The following is a 20,628-nucleotide window of genomic DNA, read 5'->3' as shown; positions in this document are numbered from 1 at the left end:
TCTACCCGATTCAGTCGGGCCCGATTATCGTGTAGTGTATGGCCAGCTTAAGTCCTGGCACTCTCTACATTCTCATAGGTGCAGTCATCTTCCTGGAGCTCAATGCTGTCAGAATACCTAGCAGCCATTTCTACCTTTACCGTACTTTAGTTCATCTTGCAGGTATTTATCACGACACACTCCTCTTCACAACACACTGAACAAACCAGAAGTGTGGTGTTTCTTGTACGTCTGTATGTGCCTCTCTCTCTTCCCCTTTTATTTGCGGTTCTACCCTGTTCTACCCTCAAAATTCACTGTCAAAAAAGGTTGTTGGTCTTTCTTTTCTCATCTCTCTTCCTCTTTTATAATATCCTCACGTTCAAAATGGCTTTGTTGTAACAAGCATAAGACAAATACATCAGCATAGCCTCTGGGACACTGCACTGAGAGTGACAGCAGTGATGTTGGGGTGTCTTGCAACCCAATCGCCGGAGTAAACGTTGTCACTGGACATTTCTGCAGAAACCTTTAAACAGGGATCATCAACATGTCTGTACACAGACAAATGTGTCTGTGGCAGATTTTGAACGTCAGTGTTTGACACTTATTTACCACAACACTATGTGTAAAAGGTGCATTTATATAGCGCCCTTATCCAAGGCGCTTTACAGAGATTGTGCATTACATTCACTCATTCATTCATACACCGATGGCAGAGGAAACCATGCAAGGCACCAACCTGCTCATCGGGAGCAACTAGGGGTTCAGAGTCTTGCTCAAGGAGCTCCGACACCAACTCAGGGGGAGCCCGGGATCAAACTGGGAATCCTTCGGGAACCCTCTGTGTACTAATGACGGTTTCTCTACCCCTGAGCCACGGTCGCATGTGTAAGGCATATTGGGAGTCCAGCTAGTATGGACTCCCAATATGTTAGGAGAGCAGCAGCAACCGTGCAGAGCTGCTATGTGGGCAACAGTGTGTGTAGATTGTTTTCTTGACTTTCCTTGAAGTTCTCTCTCTCTCTCTCTCTCTCTCTCTCTCTCTCTCTCTCTCTCTCTCTCTCTCTCTCTCTCCCTATCTCTCTCTCTCTCTCTCTCTTTATTACCTAATAGGCCTACGGTCAAGGCAGATGGCTGCCCCGGCGCCCCCACACCCAGAGCCTGCATGGTTCTGCTAAAGGTTTCTTCTTAAAGGGAGGTTTTGTAAGTAAAGAGATGGAAAGAGGAAACGTTCATATAGAGGCTATGGGTATAGCCTACGTGTTATGTTTAGCAAGTTTAAAGCCTTCAAACTATGACACCCGAGAAGTGGTGTGAGACGCACGGAGAACAGCGCAACAGTGATATGCAGGGCTGCAGTCTCTGTGTGCGTGTGTGCGTGCGTACGTACCGGCACGTGTGTGCGTGCGTGCGTGCGTGCGTGTGTAGATTGTTTTCTTGACTTTCCTTGAAGGTCTCTCGCCTACATTGTATTTATTAATTTGCATTATTACTTTGGATGATTATTTACAACTTTTTTGTCCAGGTGATATGATCTGCTGAAGACAACACTAACAGCTTCTATTAACTTCATACTTCTCTATTGTTCTGCCTTGTATCTTGTCGTCATCAGTTTCCTCCCATTGTGGAAAAACTGCAAGTAATGTAAAAACGGACCTATTTTGCTCATTTGCATGATTTCAACAGATCCCTACATGAGGAAGCTCTTGTTAACCCTGGACACATCTAGTTTCACATGAGACTTGCACAACAGGCCGTATAGGGGTCAAACTGGTCCCATAATTAACTGTCATGCTGGAGCCCTTTAGTTTGTATCAATTTGACTGACCGATCAGCTGATTGATCAATGTACTTTGGCTGCTTGCTTTCACCACCTTATTAATCTTGTTTATAAGAAAACAAATTACAGAAAAAGGCTGCTGTAATTGAAAGGTGTGTTGGGTGTAGAAACCAAAATGAAAACTTAAAAGGTTATTCTGATAGTAACAGTGTTGTTTTTGACAGCAAATTTTGATTTAGTTTTAGTCATAGTCTTTTGAATAAAATGTCCTTTAGTTTTAGTTATAATTTAGTCACCTAAATAGTTTTAGTTTTAGTCTAATTTTAGTCGACTAAATATCATAAGATGTATTTTGGCAGGCCTTGATGGCATTGTAATGACGGATTTTACACTTGGTTGCGCGCTGAAAATAGCCGATCTACAAGCTTGTAGATCTGGGGGCTAACACCTGAGAGCAACCAAACATAAAATGAGTATCTTCTCCACTAGTCCCTCCCTAATGTTTTAGTCTAGTTTTTATTTTGTTGACGAAATGTCAATATATTTAGTCTTTAGTCATAGTCGACAACAATTTTTCGTCATAGTTTTAGTTGACAAAATCAACACTGGATAGTAATCACTGCTATAAAGTGTTTGTTCAGTAACAGAGCAGAGGTATCTCTGTCTCTATACATCTTTTAAATAAACAGAAAATACATTTTCAAGTGGGTTAAAAAAAATGTAATCATCCAATTAGAAGAGAACATTTTCACCCATCTATCTATTATTCTTTAATAATGTGGGTCTGGTTTTATGATTATGTTGCCATAATGCTGTCATCTAGCCAGTTGTCATGCAGGATTTCAAGCAGCTCAGTCAGTTGACAGAACAGTAGTATCAATCAATCAATCAACCTTTATTTGTATAGCACATTTACATAACCGAAATTAACCAAAGTGCTTCACAGTAAATAAAAACATAATAAAATATAAGAACATAAGAAAAACACCAGATACATCAAATACATAGGCATAACAACCAACAAGGTTAAAATAAAACAATGCGTAGCCATTATGGAACATCGAAGGCCAGTGAGAAAAGGTGGGTTTTGAGGAGGGACTTAAAAATATCAATAGATTTGGCAACTCTAATATGGGGAGGGAGAGCGTTCCACAGCACCGGGGCCGCGACTGCAAAGGCACGGTCACCTCTAGTTTTCCGGGTTATGTCTGGTGGAACTGTCAATAGTGACTGGTCAACAGATCTAAGTGCTCTGGGTGGGTTGTGACGGTGTATAAGTTCAGACATATATGGGGGGGCAAGGCCATTAAGGGATTTGAAAGTGAAAAGAAGAATCTTGAAGTCGATCCTTTGTTTTATCGGGAGCCAATGGTAGTGGCCTATACACTATTGACCAAGACTGAGCCCCAGCACAGTCACAGACGGCCCAGGCCAAGATAGTGCTTGAATCTTTGACCTGAGAGAGTGGAGTCGAAGAATGGAACAATAAAACCTTATTTCCAGTAACGGCTTCGCCGATCAAAGTCCAAACAAGTGAAGTGATCACATAAACGCACTTCAAGAGCGAACAGTAGAACAACAAAAGGAGCACATTTGAGGCAGCACTGTAAGTAAACTCTTTTCATTTTCTCATGTTTAAATTGCCTAGGAATAGAATATTTGGCAAGAGTCAAGGTTTACAAAAGCATTGTTTGTTTGTTTGTTTGATTGACTGATTGAAGACGTAATTGGGTTAGGGTTAGGGTACCAGTTCACTGGTACAAGATCAACTAAAAGGAGATCCAAGAAAGCCTTATACAGCTTATTTACATTGGATTTCTTTTTAAAGATAGGCATTGTTTTAACAGAGTACAGCACCTGCCTGTAAGTGACTTTTCAGACCGATTTTGAAGGAAGTTAGGGGTTTACACTCCTTTAAGGTGTTCCACATGCTATTGGTATGGCAGGAGAACAAATGTGATCCTTTTCAGAGCCAATTCTGGGTTAAACGTGATCTGTGGAGCTGCCTCTCGTATTGTAATTGTGAACATCTTTGAAGTTTTTAAAGTATTTTGACAGGTACATGGGTGTCTTAGAGGTGTAGTCTATCTTACCAGGCCCATAATTGCAAGATGCTGTACGCTTTCTGCTACCGTGAGCCACCCCACGCTTAAAAAAGTGATTAGTAGTGAGGTGTGCTCAATTTGGAAGGTTAAGTAGAAGCCTTATCAGTTTGTTTTGGGCTGTTTGGATTCTTGTTTTTTAAGGCATTTTTGGCGATACCATACATGGACTCAAAGAGGGGCTGAATGAGTGAATCCACCTCCTAGAGCAGTAGTAAGATGGCTCGGGGGCCACTCAGCAAAATACAAAAGGTCCAAGGGCCGCAAGCTAAAAATTACACTCCTATTTTGGATGTTTAGACACTGATTTTGTAACACTAGTCTAAAAATTAAGGAAACACACAGAAAACACACATTTACTGTACATCTATTATAGGCCAAACCTCATTGAACGAAAAGATTGTCATCATGGAATGATTCATTTCTTTTGGATCAAACAAAAAAGCAAACAAGTCTTGTATAAAACAAGACAACAATTATAGTTTCCTGGTGGTTTTGTGTGTGTGTGTGTGCGTGTGTGTGTGTGTGTGTGTGTGTGTGTGTGTGTGTGTGTGTGTGTGTGTGTGTGTGTGTGTGTGCGCGTGCGCGTGTGCGTGTGTGTGTGTGTGTGTGTGTGTTAAACTGACTGTAAATATGTTTCTGGCGTCTTGTAATCCAGTAATGAGTTATAAGACAAGAAACAACAATAAAATCTTACTCATGGCATACTTTGTTACAGTTACAAATGCAGGCCAACACCTAGCATAAACCTGCTTTACTTGTAAAATAACAAACCAACCATGGTAAAGCCTGGAAATAGGCAATCTACAAGCTCAAACTGGCAACATCGTATGACGGAGCAATGAGAGCATAATATACGGTAACTTAGGCATGAGACGTGTGCAAAGGTCTGAGTCATGTTGTGTCAGGTCATATTCCTCTGATAACATAAAGAGGACAACAGTGACAATTTTTTTTTAAAGACAAATAGATTTTTTTTTCTTCTTTTAAATGCAAGCAACAATTTAGCAGACCCCCTGCAGTACCTCCACGGACCCCCTAGGGGTCACGGACCCCCTAGGACTATAGGGCAATCAGACTGCTGAATGAGAGCCAAGCATGTGGCCACCGCATATTGAACAGTTTTTATGCATGCACCACTGATCTGATCTCTCCTTTAGAGATACATTTATGACTCTTAATTATTAAGCCACCTTTTTCTGAATGCAATAATACTCCTATCTTTTTAAACTGCACAATTAAGAGTTTCACCCACTTGTAATGTGATGTGACAATAAAGTTTGATTCTGATTTTGATTATAGCAAGGGCTAAGCAATCGTGACGGTAAAACAAAGTGAACTTCGTTCTGAATTGTATTGTGTTATTGTTGAAATATGACAGGGGTGCTGTACTGTACCATACTGTGCTGACTCTGCACACAGAAGATGATTCTTTAAAATGCTGTGTGAAGAACAAACACCTACTAAAGAATCATTTTATTTAGTGGATGGTTCTTCATGTTCCCCATATCGTTCTGGAGAACTTTGTGAAATGGCATCTTTAGCCACTTAGTCTAAACACTTCGCGTTGTGAGCTTGTACATCTGCAATTCTTTTGACAATAAGGTTTCAGGGCCGATACGCAGCCTTAAAATCCAGACCTATATTGCACCGATCAGATCAATGGTCACCGAGTTATGGCCATTTGAAACAGGGACGTGCTGGCCATTGGGAAAAGCGGGACAACTCCCGAACGGCCGGTTCATTCCCGGCCGGTCCAGGCCGGCCATTAGGAAAAAAATAAAAATAAAATGTCGGCCTTCGTTCCATTTTGGGGGCTGGGCGGCCAACAAAGTAAATCGTCACTGTCGGGTAGAAAACCTTGTATCTCCAAGTTTCAAATTTGTAATTTTTTTTCGCAAAGCAAAGCCCTGCTTCATCATACAAGGCCGTCGCACAAAAGTAGTGAAAACAGCAGATCTACAAGCACACAACGCCTCGCGGTGCGAGGCGTTGGGCGTAGATCGGCTGTTTTCACTAGTTTAAATCATTTTTAAAATGGTTTTGGATATTTCCACCCGACAATGACGAAATATAACTCATGTAATTGGCCCACTGGCTTGTCACTTGTCATGATCTGAAATGGCAAATCTTTGAGTAGCAGCAACGCTATAGAGAGAGATCTCTCTATAGCGCCTCTACAACTCTTTTTCCCGGGCTGAATCAGGGGCCCAGCATGTCCTGATTTGAAATGTTACACACTGCTGTAACATTGCTGTAGTGTAGCCCATATCCATTGTCATGGAAGATCGCTGAACAGCATTTGTGCCATGTTTTGTTGCTGTAGGTTTGGAATAACGGTGTGCCTGTGGTTCTCCCCTGGTGTGACTATGGCAGAGCCCTGAGGAAGAAATAATGTTAACTTTTATATTTTACCATCACTTATAATACTTCTACAATCCATTATGATATGTGGCAGTTTGTATAATCTAGAAATGTCTCCACTAGGCCTGATTATAGCTACTGTTTATGTTACATCAGTCTATCATTGTTATGGTTTTGCTTGTCCTTGAAGAAGCTACAGTATAACTGTGATCTCTGCCCTGTGCTCTTGGCAGAACTACCGTACCACTAGTCTCGTATACTTCTCCCAATGATATATCATCTTACATAACGCATAACCATCACCACCTAGTATTGTCTTGACTCCAATTTGCCTCATCGATCGCTGATTGATCCAGAATTCCATGACAACAGTGTGTGTGCAAAGTTTGGTGTGGGTTAATTGGAGCAACGGTGTCGGTGTGCCTGTGGCACCACCAACGTTGCACCTTGCAAGTCTGCATGTTACGCTTTGTGACGTACAGTACACATACCACCCTTCTGTCTGCTCATGCGAGGCAATATTTAGGAAGACGTGTGGTGTAGCGGGGAAAAAGGAGGGGACCAAGTACAGACCTTTGAGAGACTCTTTTTTCAATTCAACTCATATGGCTTTATTGGCATGAGAAGACATATGCTTACATTGCCATGCCAGGAATGTGCACAGTACAATACAATCAATCAAGTTTTCATGTATCGAGGTTACTCAAATGCAGGGATACTATACACAATGAGTAGTAAGTAGTCTCTTTGTTTACCCCTGTGTATCGCGACACTCCAAATGCCTTAGTTAAAAACAAGGCTCCAAACAGCCCAAAACAAACTGATAAGGCTTCTACTTAAGCTTCCTTGGTTTATTTTACAGTAAGAACTTTGAATGGCTATAGACCAGCTTGATGTGTAATTAAGATGTAAGGCACGTAAATCGTTGATGTAGTCTGCTGCTGGTCTGCAGGTCATCCAGGATGCTGCAGCCCACAGCAGCAGGAGGCAGCAGGGGCCACCGTGTGATGGGGACCCCTCCTCAGCCCACTGGGACCGTAGAAGCAGTAGGAAGCAGGGTCCAGCACGTGATGGGGACCCCTCCTCAGCCCACTGGCACCGTAGTAGCAGTAGGAAGCAGGGTCCAGCACGTGATGGGGACCCCTCCTCAGCCCACTGGCACCGTAGTAGCAGTAGGAAGCAGGGTCCAGCACGTGATGGGGACCCCTCCTCAGCCCACTGGGACCACAGCAGGAGGAGACAGGGCCCAGCGTGTGCTAGGGACCCCTCCTCAGCCCCGACAACACAGTAGGGGGTCCGACGACACCTCCACATCTACCAGGCCTGCAGGGAGAGTCAGCCAAAAGAAGAAGGTACAGTCCCTCTCTCCCTCCCTGTACAGCAGGGCTCCCCAATAGGCGTCCCTCTGGCCATTTGCGGCCCGTGGGGGGCTACTGTCTGGCCCCCACCAACCCCTGTAATAATGGTGGTATAAGAGCAGCAACAACCTTTCGCAAAGTAAAACCCTGCTTCATCATACAAGGCCATCGCACAAAAGTAGTGAAAACAGCAGATACAAGCACTAGATCGGCTGTATTCACTTGTTTAAATCATTTTAAAAATTATAAACGCACAAAACATACGGTTTTGGACATACAAGATTTTCACCCGACAACGACGATATTTGAACTGTCGCTGGAGTAGTGGGAACGCCACTGTCACCCCCTGCAATGCTGTGGCCCTCGGCTTGGTACCCTAGACATAATTCGGCCCTTGGGGAAAACGAATTGGGGAATCCTGCTGCACAGGATGAGATTTCCACCCGACAGAGACATAATGGCAGGGGTGTTCAAAGAGCGGCCAGAGGAAAAAATGTATGCAGCCGGCGGCTTCATTCTGAAATTGTATTATAAACGGCCTGCTAGCACCGTCAAACAAGGAAATGTTACTATAATTTGTCCCCTCATTCTGAAGGGTTCAAAGAAAGGCTATTTTATTGTATTTTCTACCTTGCACTTCTGGTTACATTTGGGTAATGTGAGTTAGTTGTGTTTTGTTCAGAGCAGACCACCTGACAAATGACCATTGATATGATATCGATGATTATAGTTAAATAAAATATTTTAATCGCGATGCATATGTACACATTTTGTCAGGGAAACTAGTCGGCCCTTGGGTATTTTAATATTTTCTAATGTGGCCCCTTTGGAAAAAGGTTTGCCTACCCCTGCGTTATGGACTTCTGCCCTCTACCTCAGCCACTTTAACCACTGGATGGGCCTGCATTTTCTTATCTTATCTTTCCGTATCTTGTTATGTGTGAAGTAAACACATGTGCATAACCTATATTCTATCAATGAAACGTGTGCTATTATTTTTGCCCCTCATGCAGGAGAAAGCCTTGGAGAAGACCAGAGCGTATTACTCTGCACCATCCCAATCTCTGAACGACATGCAGGTGAAAAGACTAGTTGAACACTCACACTATCGTACTTCTAGGTGGCAAGACATGCCTTGTTCCAATGTGCTTAAGGCTGTTGATTTTTTCATACATTTAAGGTCAGGACCAGTGGTGGAAAGTAGATGTATAGTCAAGTACAATGTTGAGGTTAAAGGAGCTATAGTCAACTTTTTCTTGAAAAACGGATGCTAAAATAAAAATAATGTTTCGAAAATATTTTATAAAAAAATAAGCTTCATATATGTGTTTCTATTAAAAATGACCACAAAAAGCATAAAATAATGATAAAATAATCATTTTGGCCATTGTCAGACCGACACTGTTTACATTCTAGTCTATAGACTAGGATGTAAACAAAGTGTCGGCCCTACAATGAAAAAGTTGACTATAGCTCCTTTAAGTAAGCCATTTACCATGAGAGGGAGTGGGTTGTTGGCTGATTTACCACTGTTTCAGGATTGTGGCACGAGGCGAAGCCAACAACCCACGACCCTCGAATGGTAAATTGCTTTTCTACCACTTCTACCATATAAATGAAAGAAAACACAGTTGTAACTTCATTGATCTTGGAAATGTTACAACTGCAACACAACAGTGGACGGGTTCCATGAGCCAACTCAAGGTTGTTGACTGATTTACCACTGTTTTAAGCCAATCAGAATCCAGTATCTGAACATGTGACCACAAAAAGTGGTAGAATTTATTTTGTACTTTACTGTAGTGTTTCCCATTTTCAATCAAGCCAGCTGAGAACACCATTCAAAACAGAAAAGAACATGGCAGCCACTTGTTAATGGACAAGTGGTGGTTTTATATTCAGTTCCTCAAGCTACTTGCCTTTACTTATACTCCACTAGGCCTACTCAGAGGCAAATTGAAAGTGCAGCTATTTGAAAATAGCAGATCTACAAGCTCACAATGCGTTGCACCGGCCGTGGCGAATTGTGAGCTTGTACTGTAGATCTGCTATTTACAAAAGATTTGTATACATTTAGAAAACGTGCGAAATGGGGCATTCTGCGTAGAGTCTGTCTACATTGTGGTATTGATACTTAAAAACTGTCAACTGTCAACTGTCTGTCTGTCTGTCTGTCTGTCTGTCTGTCTGTCTGTCTGTCTGTCTGTCTGTCTGTCTGTCTGTCTGTCTGTCACAGATGAGAGACTTGGCATCTGCCTACAGCTCCGCACCCTGGAACAAACCAGACCTCAGCAAGGTAAAAGAAGAAACACAGACTAAATGTATAATATATATATAGTTTCTCTCTCTCTCTGCCCTGTATTTCCAGTGAAGAGATTTTGTGTAGATGGGGGAAAAAAGGAGCTAACAAGGTATAGAGATCTGGGAACACTGTTAAACAAAGTATATAGGGTTTAAATGTTTTTTAAATGATACGTTATGATGTAACAATGGACAAAGGAACAAGGAAAGGCTTGTTTTTTATTTATTTTAAGTAACAAGGATATGATAAACTGATGGATTACTGATGGTAAGAAGAAGGAGGGAGGGATGTGTTAATGAAGTGAGTGATAGAGATGATAAGGAAGAAGGAAGTTAACAAGGTAGGAACTGCCCGAAATTGTTTACAAGAAATATTATGTAGGCGGCTAGGCGCAACATGTTACAAATGGTAGGCCTACCGATTCCTTCAACTAACTAACATAAACTCTCTCACGTCTGTCTGTCTGTCTGTCTGTCTGTCTGTCTGTCTGTCTGTCTGTCTGTCTGTCTGTCTGTCTGTCTGACTCACTCATTCAAAGGAGCTTCATTGGCATGAGAAACATACGTTTACATTGCCAAAGCAAGAGTCAAAACATAATAAAACAAGTACACTACAGTTGAAGGGGGTACAGCGTAGTATAAACAGAGCTATGTCACATTTTGTCATTATATAATGTTATATATAAAGGGTATTAAGCTTTTTGAAACGATTAGCAGCTGTCTATAATTGTAGTCGCTTCGGAAAAAATAACAGCATTTCTTTTTTTCCCAAAACGATTTAAATAGTACTTTCTTTCTTTCTTTCTTTCTTTCTTTCTTTCTTTCTTTCTTTCTCTCTCTCTCTCTCTAGCATGGTCTGAAGGACTTCCAGACGTTAACAGAGTGTCTGCAGCTCATCAGTGAGCTGGCAGAGGAAGTCAATGACATCAGCGAGGTACAGAACAGCCATGTCACTCAAAACCACTGTCTCTCAAACACAAGGACCCCCAAATTTATATGTATTTTGCTGGTGTGTTGGGCAGAAACCTCTTATCTCCATATTCTAATTTTATGTTTGCGTAAATTAATGCCCTACTTACGCGGTTTTCAACTTTTTTTCACATCAAGGTCCATTATTTATTCGGCATTTGGGCCACGGACCACCGTTTGATGAGATGTAGCCTCTCAGTCCTAAAACGTACAATATGTTAATTCGTTGGATACGATTATTTTCAGACTCAGGTCAATGAAAATAATATTTCTTATTCTCTAATTGTGAAGACTTCTTTTAAATTAAGTAATGCACATGTTTAACAATAATATATAACTCTTGAGAGCGTAAAATGAAACCAAATCGGGTCCATTCGGTAAAGATCTATATTAAAAATCTATCTATAAGGGTCCATTTGATACCTGGGGACCACCTGGAACCTCCTCAAGGACCACTGGTGGTCCCCAGACTGGTTGAAAGCCACACTGTCCAAATTGATCATACATACTACAGCGTCACACAAAAGTGTCACACAAGTAGCAGATCAACAAGCTTGTCAATCTGCTACTCTGACTACTTTATAATGTAATCCTGAAAAGCAACAGTTTTGGACATATATTGTCCATTATTCTCCCCATTTGGAGCATGTTGGAAGTGTCACCAATAAGGCTGAATCGGTCCATGCCTGGAATACGTGCACATTCAAGTACATTTTGACATTTTGCTGAAGTTTATCTTTCTCCTGAATCCAGCTGAAGCGTTGCAGGAAGAGGGGCCTGCCAGCAGAGGGTGCCAGTGAGCCAGACAGCCTGGAGAGCAGCAGAAGTGTCATCCTGAAATGGGCCGAGGAGCTGGACACTATCACCATGGTAACGTCAGCATTCCTCTGTTTACCAAAGGTTTTAACTAAACCAATAACCACACTATACAACAGTGTTTCTCAAACTTTCACATTTCAATGTCTCCCCTTAACTCTGACGGTGTACAAATGGAACCAAATTGACCCGTTAGGGTCCACTTTGAGAACCACTGCTATAGGCCTACAGCATCCTATATGCTATGGGGTAATTTGGCCAAAAGAAATCCCAAACTTTCACAAATGTACACATTTTCTATTTAATAAAAAGAAAATCAAAAGAATGTAGCCAATCTACAAGCTCACGGCACATTGTGATGTGAAGCATTGTGAGCTTGTACATCTGTTATTTTTACTATGCATCATTATACAATAATAATACAACAAAGTTTAGGCAGGGCTGTTTAAGCTGGTCTTGTAATTGTGTTTTATATTAAAAAATAATTTAATTGAGGATTTCAAATCACAAGACACTTTTAATGACTCTATATAATGTAGCCTATATGTTTTGCCTCAGTTGAAGAAAACGTCCCAGACATCAGATGACAGGATGATGGGAACCAAAGACCAAAGAGAGAGGAGTCTGGACAAAGACAATGAAAGACTTCAACAGTGGGCCCTAGAACTGAGGAACGTCAAAGAGGTGTGTGAGCATATGTTTATTTAGAGGGTCTGCAATCTACATTGTACAACCCCACCCGTTCACTCAGATCAGCTAACACAGGGATGCTGACAGAACCCTTCGCTAAAAACCCCAGGACAACGATCCACTCGCCCCAGACAATTCTCCCTCCTGGCACCCAAACTGTGGAATAAACTCCCTGTTGCACTTAGAACCTCAGACTCACTCCCTAGCTTCCACCATGGTCTGAAGACTTCAGACTCCACCTAAGCCCATAGCACTTACTGTAGCACTTGCCTGCCCTACCCTCAAAAGACAGCATTTTTAGGTTTTTATATAATGTTTTTATTCTTATATTACTATTTCAATAAAATAGTAAATCACTCTGGATAGGAGAGTCTGCTAAATGCCTAAATTGTTAATTGTAAATTGTACTCTAGTCTACCACACTGTCTCCCATTGGTCAGGACCCAATTGTGAGTCGCAGGATAAATAGCTAATTTGTGTGTGTGTGTGTGTGTGTGTGTGTGTGTGTGTGTGTGTGTGTGTGTGTGTGTGTGTGTGTGTGTGTGTGTGTGTGTGTGTGTGTGTGTGTGTGTGTGTGTGTGTGCATGTGAGCAGGCTAACGGCTTGTCAGACGAGGACCTGAAGAGACTGCTGTGTCCCCGAGGACAGAAGGAGTCCAGGCTGTCCTCCATTCTGCCTCTGCTGGAGTTTGTGGCCTGGTCCCTGCTGTCTCACAACACAGAGGTGCATGTCCGTCCGTCTGTGTATTTGTATGTTTTAGAGATACATAAAAAGGTGTCGGGCTTCAGGCCGGGCCCAAGCTGAAACTGCCGGCCCCACGTCGGGCCAACGTGGGCCGGGCCAGGGCCAGGGCCAACATTTTTGGCATGTGCAGGGTTCTGTGTGTGTGTGTGCATGCGTGAGTGCGTGAGTGCGTGCGTGCGTTTGTGCGTGTGTGAGTTCAAACACAAACATTAAATGTCTAAAACGTTATTTCCTTGGAAGCCACATATGGTGTTGTTCTTACTGTGAACGTGTGCATGATGACAGGAGGTGGTATCAAAGGCATGGCTGCCAGCCAAACAGAAGGCTTGGAGGACCGGAAAGGGAAGACCCAAATACATCCCTAATTCAGGTGCTGCAAAACAGAGTTTTTCTTTATTAGCCTCTATATATGAAGCATTTGGAAATGCTCTGAGATATACTACAAGTAACTACAAGTACTACAAGTATGATGTATGTTATCTCTCTCTCCTCGGTTCCATTTGTACACTCTCAGAGTTAAATCAGCATACAGCATACCTCATTGTCTCTTGTCATTGCCTGAGCTAGTCATGTACAATAATAATAATTATATTATTATTTCCTTCCAGTGTGGCAGTGGATTCTCAGTGCTTCAGGTAAACTACATTTGAATCAATTTGTCTTACGTATGTTGTGGGTTCTCTCAAGGCACAAAGATGACAGACCGCGTTCACTATTTATTCAACGCAAAGTGAATTTTACAACATGAGTTCTAGGGTTAATCTGGCAAGCTAAACTAGCCCTTGGCCTACATCTGACCTACGTCTGGCCTACATCTGACCTACGTCTGGCCTACATCTCGGCACAAAGCGCTCAAAGTTTGTTGTACGCCCAGGGTCACATCGGCCAAGCTTCGCAGGACGCTTAATAACATTTACTCATACATTTCACAGCTCACTTCAGATGTAGTTGAGATTTGTTTTATTTTCCTTTCATCATTGGCTCAGGGGTAGAGTTGCCGTCTTAGAACACGGCAGGTTCCCGTAGGGTTCCCAGTTCGATCCCGGGCTCCCCCAGGGTTAGTGTTGAGAAGAGTCCTTGAGCAAGACTCTGAACTCCTAGTTGCTCCCGGTGAGCAGGTTGGTGCCTTGCATGGTTTCCTCTGCCATCGGGGTATGAATGTGTGTGAATGGGTGTATATAATGCACAATCTCTGTAAAGCGCCTTGGATAAAGGCGCTATATAAATGTTCCATTTACTATTTACAATGTAAGTGGATTCACTATTTCTGTCTCTCCCGCCCACTATCTCCATCCTACTCCACCACCACAGTGAGTGTGCGTCTGGAACCCAGCACCAGTCACCCCTGGCTGCTAGTCTCCGCCGACCGCCTGCAGGTCTGTAACCCTTATTGGTAGCGTTCCCCAGTCCTTCTGGGTTGGTGGGAATAAGCGGGCTACAATTCTTTGAACAATAATCTCCTTTATTTGGCTCGAACCAACACAGCAGCATAGTACGTGTAAACGTGTTTTTCAGAACAACTCTCCCACTTTTTCCTGTCCCCCCATGCACAAAGGCAGGTATAGGAACTAATCTTCAAGATACTAAGTAATGAGTCAAACTAAAAATGCTAAATAACCATGCTACAGGTCCAGGAAGCACCGCAGCTCCACGCCACCTCCTACGACCTCGGCCCGGACCCTCCCTCGTCACGCCGCTTCGACGGCTGGCCCTGCGTTCTGGGCGACGCCGCCATCGCCGCGGGCCGACACTACTGGCAGGTCCGGATCTCCCCGCCCGGCGGCACCTGGAGGATAGGCGTCACGGCGGCCTCTGCGCCCAGAAAGAAGCGGTTCCCCATGAGCCCCAAGTCCGGCTTCTGGACCTTGTGGATGACCCCCCAGCAGCTGTGGGCCTGCACCGACCCCCCCACCAAGCTGCCGGGGGCCCTGCAGGACCCCCCGCCCCACCTGATCGGGGTCTACGTGGACGTGGAGGAGGGCCAGGTGTCGTTTTACGACGTCGCCAACCGCTGCCACATCTACACCTTCTCTGACACGTTCCGGCAGAGCCTGGTGCCCGTGTTCGCCTGCATGGACGGAGACACGGCGCTCGCGGTCGTACCAGCGAACACCGATGTTTAAACACTATAGAGGTTTAAAGGTAGGGTAGTGTAATTTCAGGTTCAGTTTTGACAAGCAGGGGGCCATCTTCCGATCATGATCAAGTGGGGGCAGGCCATGATTGGAGGAAGGCCCCACTCTATATCCTGATTGGAGAAAAACCTTTGCCTGGCTCCAGCCCAGCCCCTGAATCGCCACTCCCATTAAAGAAATTGTTAAGGCGATTCTGGGGTCTGGTGACTCTCTCAATGGAGAGGCTAGCTCGGTTGAAAATCTGTACGGCAAATCAACGTCATTTCGACGCGATGACGTCAGGGCTTCTGAACAGCGTGGGTAGGGTTATAACGCACGGTACCGCACATTCCTATAAACAAACGCGCTGTCGCCCGTCACGGTAACATGCGATTGTATCGATCTCGCTATGAAACATCAGTAGCAGACATGTTTTACTGTGTTTGATTACTAGTTAGTAGCGCTCCTATTCTGCCAGTTTCTTTGATTAGCAAGTAGCAACAGAAATGAACATTCAGGCTGAGTGTCAGGCTAGGAGAACCTGTCTCCTCCACCAAAACTGAAACTTTTTTCCCCTCACAGGGGATAAGGCTGAAATCCCGACACTCTATTGTAACTATAGTACTATCAGAACATACCGGTAGACCCAATTAAATGAAATCACTTACCCTACCTTTAAACAATACAGTAACTGCATCGATGCATCGATTTTAAAATTCAAACAGCAAAACAACCTACAGTATCGTTTGACTTTGTATCGTAACGAATCCTTTTGCAATGCAAATAATCCATTTTATCGATACTAACTTGTGCGTTGTATTCCGCAATTTCCACTACCATTGCATATCGCGATAAATGTGTACAATCTCTGTGTTCATGTCAAGGTGCGGGTTTATGTGTTCACGTTGTCCATGTATTTGCCAGAGAATCACTGTGTTTACTTATTTATATCCATAATAATATTTTTCTTAAAAAACCTGCACTCTCCACACGTTTCACACGGATAAAAATGTTTTGCTCAATAGTTACTGTATCGATTTTAAATCATTGAATCGTATCGCATCGCCATGAATGAACCGATATCGTCCATGTGTTGTATCGCCAACCGTGTATCGTGAGTGATGCGTATTGTATCGCTGTTAAAATGTCCCTCAGTGCTGTGTTTTCTCTGAAAATAGAACAATCATCGATCTGATATGTTTTTAGAGAAGGCTTTCCCCACAATATGGATGCTGGGGTGGTAGACGGCACGTCTGATTTCAAATGTGTGAACATTATATATGACGTTACGCAAATACAGCAATTACAGTGTGTAACTGGATCAAACAGATTGAGCATGTGCTCTATATGTAACGGAGGTGATCCGAACCTCCCCACCCGGTTTCGAACCCGGGTCTCCCACGTGAAAGTCCAATATCCTAACCATCACTCCAAAGGGTTATCCCTATGGAGCGAGAGCAGATACTAGACTTTTGAGGCTTCAGGCTGGGGCTGCGACTCTCTCCGCCACATCACCCCCCTTTGACCTCCTCCTACGGGGAAGCCCGGATCCGGGTCATGGCACCAATTTAACGGAGGTGATCCAAACCTCCCCACCCGGTTTCGTACCCGGGTCTCCCACGCGAAAGTCCAATATCTTAACCACTAGACCAAAGACCGGGGGAGATACTAGACTTTTGAGGCTTCAAGGCTGGGGCTGCGACACTCTCAGTCACATATATACTCAGAATCAGCTTAGTTGTCAGGTCACTGGTGAAATTCTACTGCTCTACCTACCTCTACTCCAGCGGTTCTCAATTATTTGTTATTTTATTTTTATCTGTTGGGTGGGGAGTCCCCCCCAAAAAATCAAAAAAACTATTTGAGGAATGTTTAGATTTTTAATACCTCAAAAAGAAATGAAAGAAAAAGACTATTACTGCATCAACATTGATCAACAAACCATACTATAAAAACTGGTCAAACATTGGCCAGATTGTCAAATAATAGAAGAAAGAAATTGTGAAAATATTTTCACAATATTTATCTGTGGAACCGAAAGTTGAATGCCCCCAGTTGTTACCCCAGTTTAAATGTGATTATTTTGGGGGTCCCCAGTTCAAATATGATTATTTAGAGGAGGGGTCACAGCCTGAAAGGGTTGAGAACCACTGTGCTACTACTAAGGACAGCCTGACAAAATTGTCACGATCGTTTTTAATACGAAACAGACGATGTCTATCTACACCTATCGATGTTTATCGATGTATATCTATCTATATGAATAGATCAACAGTATCATACCTCCTTCTTCACATGTACTTTAAATCCTAACGCGTATTGGATTTTTAGTTGCTCTTTTTATTACTGTGTAGCCCACTGCACTTGCCACTTTTTGCACATTAAATAAAAATGAATATATTAATATCTTCTTGTCCTTATTTATTTGATTGTTCTTTTTTTTATATACTTTATTGTGTCAAAACATGCACATCATAAAATATCTTCAAAAATGTTAACATGTTATGTCCTTTTTTTTGTTTCCAAGGACATTTTGACACATTTTTATGTATTTTGCTTTTTCCGCCACCACGTAGAGCAAAGAAAAGAAATCCACATAAAAAAATGTAAACAGAAACTTTACAAAAAAGAAACTGAAAAAGAAAAAAGAGGAGACTTTGTTATGTAATTGTTGTCATTTCATTAAAACAGAGATTTGATTGTTCTTAATCTCTTTTTGTGTCCCACAGTTTCAATCTGTTTGCCTTGAAGATTGTGTCTTCGAGGTATTGGATCTTAAACATACAAAAATAAAAATCTTACCATGTGAATCCCAGCATCATTATTCTGCTGGATATGGTAGAATGGGCTAATGCTCAGTGAACATAGCCAGGGGCGTCACACCAAATTCTGGGCCCTGGGTACAAGGATTCACTGCGGGCCCCCCATGAATGCTAACTATTGAAAAATAGCAGATATACAAGCTCACAGCGCGGCACCGAGTGCCGCGCTGCGAGCTAGTAGATCTGCTATTTTTGAAAAATTGTGAAAATGTGTGCCAAGAAACCTATGTTTCCATGTCAGTGATGCTCAAACTTTTTCATGTGAAGGACCCCCCACCCATCTCAAAATATTTAGTTCCAGGGATCCCCCAGAAGCCAAATTTGAGTTACAAATGTTCACTTAAAAAACACATATATTCAAAGATTTGCGCACATTTTCACGACGTTTCAAAAATAGCTAAAGTTACTAGGGCCCCTCCACCTTGGGCCCTGGTAACTCAGTCCCACTTTCCTACCCCTTGTGACGCCCCTGAACATAGCACATAGAACAGGCTCACAACAATTCTTCACGCTGCAACAAGTTGTGAGCTTGGCCCCTGCGGGCCCCGACTGGTCAACAAAGTAGATGGGCTAATATGGTTAAAAACCGAAAGGATTATGGTTAAAAACAGAAAAGAAAAGATTGAGTGATTGATTGATTGAATACTTTATTAGCAGTTTGAAAAAGAAAGCACGGGAAAGTAGAGTTCAAATACAAGGTCTGCTAAGAGAAAAATACAATACAATAAAAGAAATACATATGATGGCAGCGTGTCTCTAGCTTTATTAGAAGTTTGCATAGAAAAAGGTACAGTTTCATGACAGTACAGTTCACTGGTACAAGGTCAACTAAAAGGAGATCCTAGTAAGCTTTTCGGCTTATTTACACAGGAAACCTTTATGTAGGCCTACAGCTCATATAACATTGAATCACAGACAGATAGAACGCAGTAGATATCGTCAGGAAAAAAAGAAAAGAAAAACAGTGCAAAAAATATATAGATATTGACCAAAACTTTAACAGAGGCAGAGCATCAATAAGTATCAATGGTAAGACCGGTGTAGGAAGCCAAGGAAGAGTCCCAATTTCTTTACAGTATAACTACTGTGCATACAGACGATTAATACGATTGACACAGACTAATGTAACCGTTGTACATTGTTTTACATGCACCATGTCTCAGTATCTTGCAATGTTATGGTCCAATAATAGGGCATCGCAGCGGAAGTGGTTTACTGGTCCCTCTAAAAAATATCCCGCTCATTTTCCTCATAGACTTTCAGGAAAATATTCATACAATTATGTTAAGCCTAGAACCAAGCCATCCAGGATGACAGTGAATCATGACCATAAAACCTTTGTTTCTATGAAAAGAACATTTCGAAAATCGCTAAACAAAGGGTACTTATTAAATGTAGTATATCAAATAATGTAATATTTCAAATATGTTTTCACATAGGATCAAAGGTTTTATGGTCATGATTCACTGCCATCCTGGATGGCTTGGTTCTAGGCTTAACATAATTGTTACAAATATTTTCGTGAAAGTCTATGAGGAAAATAAACAGGAGATTTTTTAGTGGGACCAGTATACCACTTCCTCTGCGATGCCCTATAGAAATAGGGGCCTTTTCCACCGGCAAAAAAACAGTTCCGGTTCTTTCTCCCGACTATGGGATGAACCAGAGGTGTGCTTTTCCACCGAGAACCAGAGTTGGTTCCGAACCGTAAAAGTTGGTTCGGAACCGGAACCACAAAATCCTTGGTTTTTCCAGTGAACCACCATTTGAACTGGGGGACAATGGCTCTGGTTCAATCTGGTGGAAATGCAAGCCGGTTCCAGAACCAGTGCCAGTTCAACTTTCTTGGGAACCTTGGTTTGTTCTTGCAAACCGTCTTGCGTTTCCACCAGATTGAACCAGAGCCAAGGATTTTGGCTCTGGAACCACAAAAAACAAGGATTTTGTGCATGGTTCCCGTTCGGAAACCAACTTTTACGGTTCGGAACCAACTCCGGTTCTCAGTGGAAAAGCTCACCTCTGGTTCATCCCATAGGCGGGAGAAAGAACCAGAACCGGTTCTTTGCCGGTGGAAAAGGCCCCAAAGTGAGTCACACAACAATACCTTGGTGGGGATCCTTCCAGGAAGTTCCAGTATGTGCCTTGCTCAATAGACACCTGGTTAGTGCAGTTAGACAGGAGCAGGGGCGTCAATTGGGTATGGCAGGGGTATGCAGCTGCCATACCCTGGTACAGTAAAATAACTACAAATGCAAAATTTTACAACATGGTCACTTTAACAAGGTATTATAATTATATTCTCCAAACTTGCATTCTCCCCTTCTTGACACAATAATATATTCCCATTCCCAGTAATGCATTAATGTTAATAGTGGCACGTTTACTAACATGCCAAGTTTAGCTGCACTTGAACAACCGTTCCAGGCTGCCATATCCAGCCCAAGAAACCGTAGAAACCTCAGACATTGTGAAAATAGCCGATCTACATGCTCACAACGCCTCGCAGCGCGAGGCGTTGTGAACATGTAGATCTGCTATTTTCACAAGAGAACCGAGTTATACAAAATGTAATGCCTCTTTTCCATG

The sequence above is a fragment of the Nannobrachium achirus genome (assembly GCF_963921795.1).
Source record: "Nannobrachium achirus genome assembly, chromosome: 14".
Lineage (NCBI taxonomy): Eukaryota > Metazoa > Chordata > Actinopteri > Myctophiformes > Myctophidae > Nannobrachium > Nannobrachium achirus.
This window is presented reverse-complemented; position numbering follows the sequence as displayed.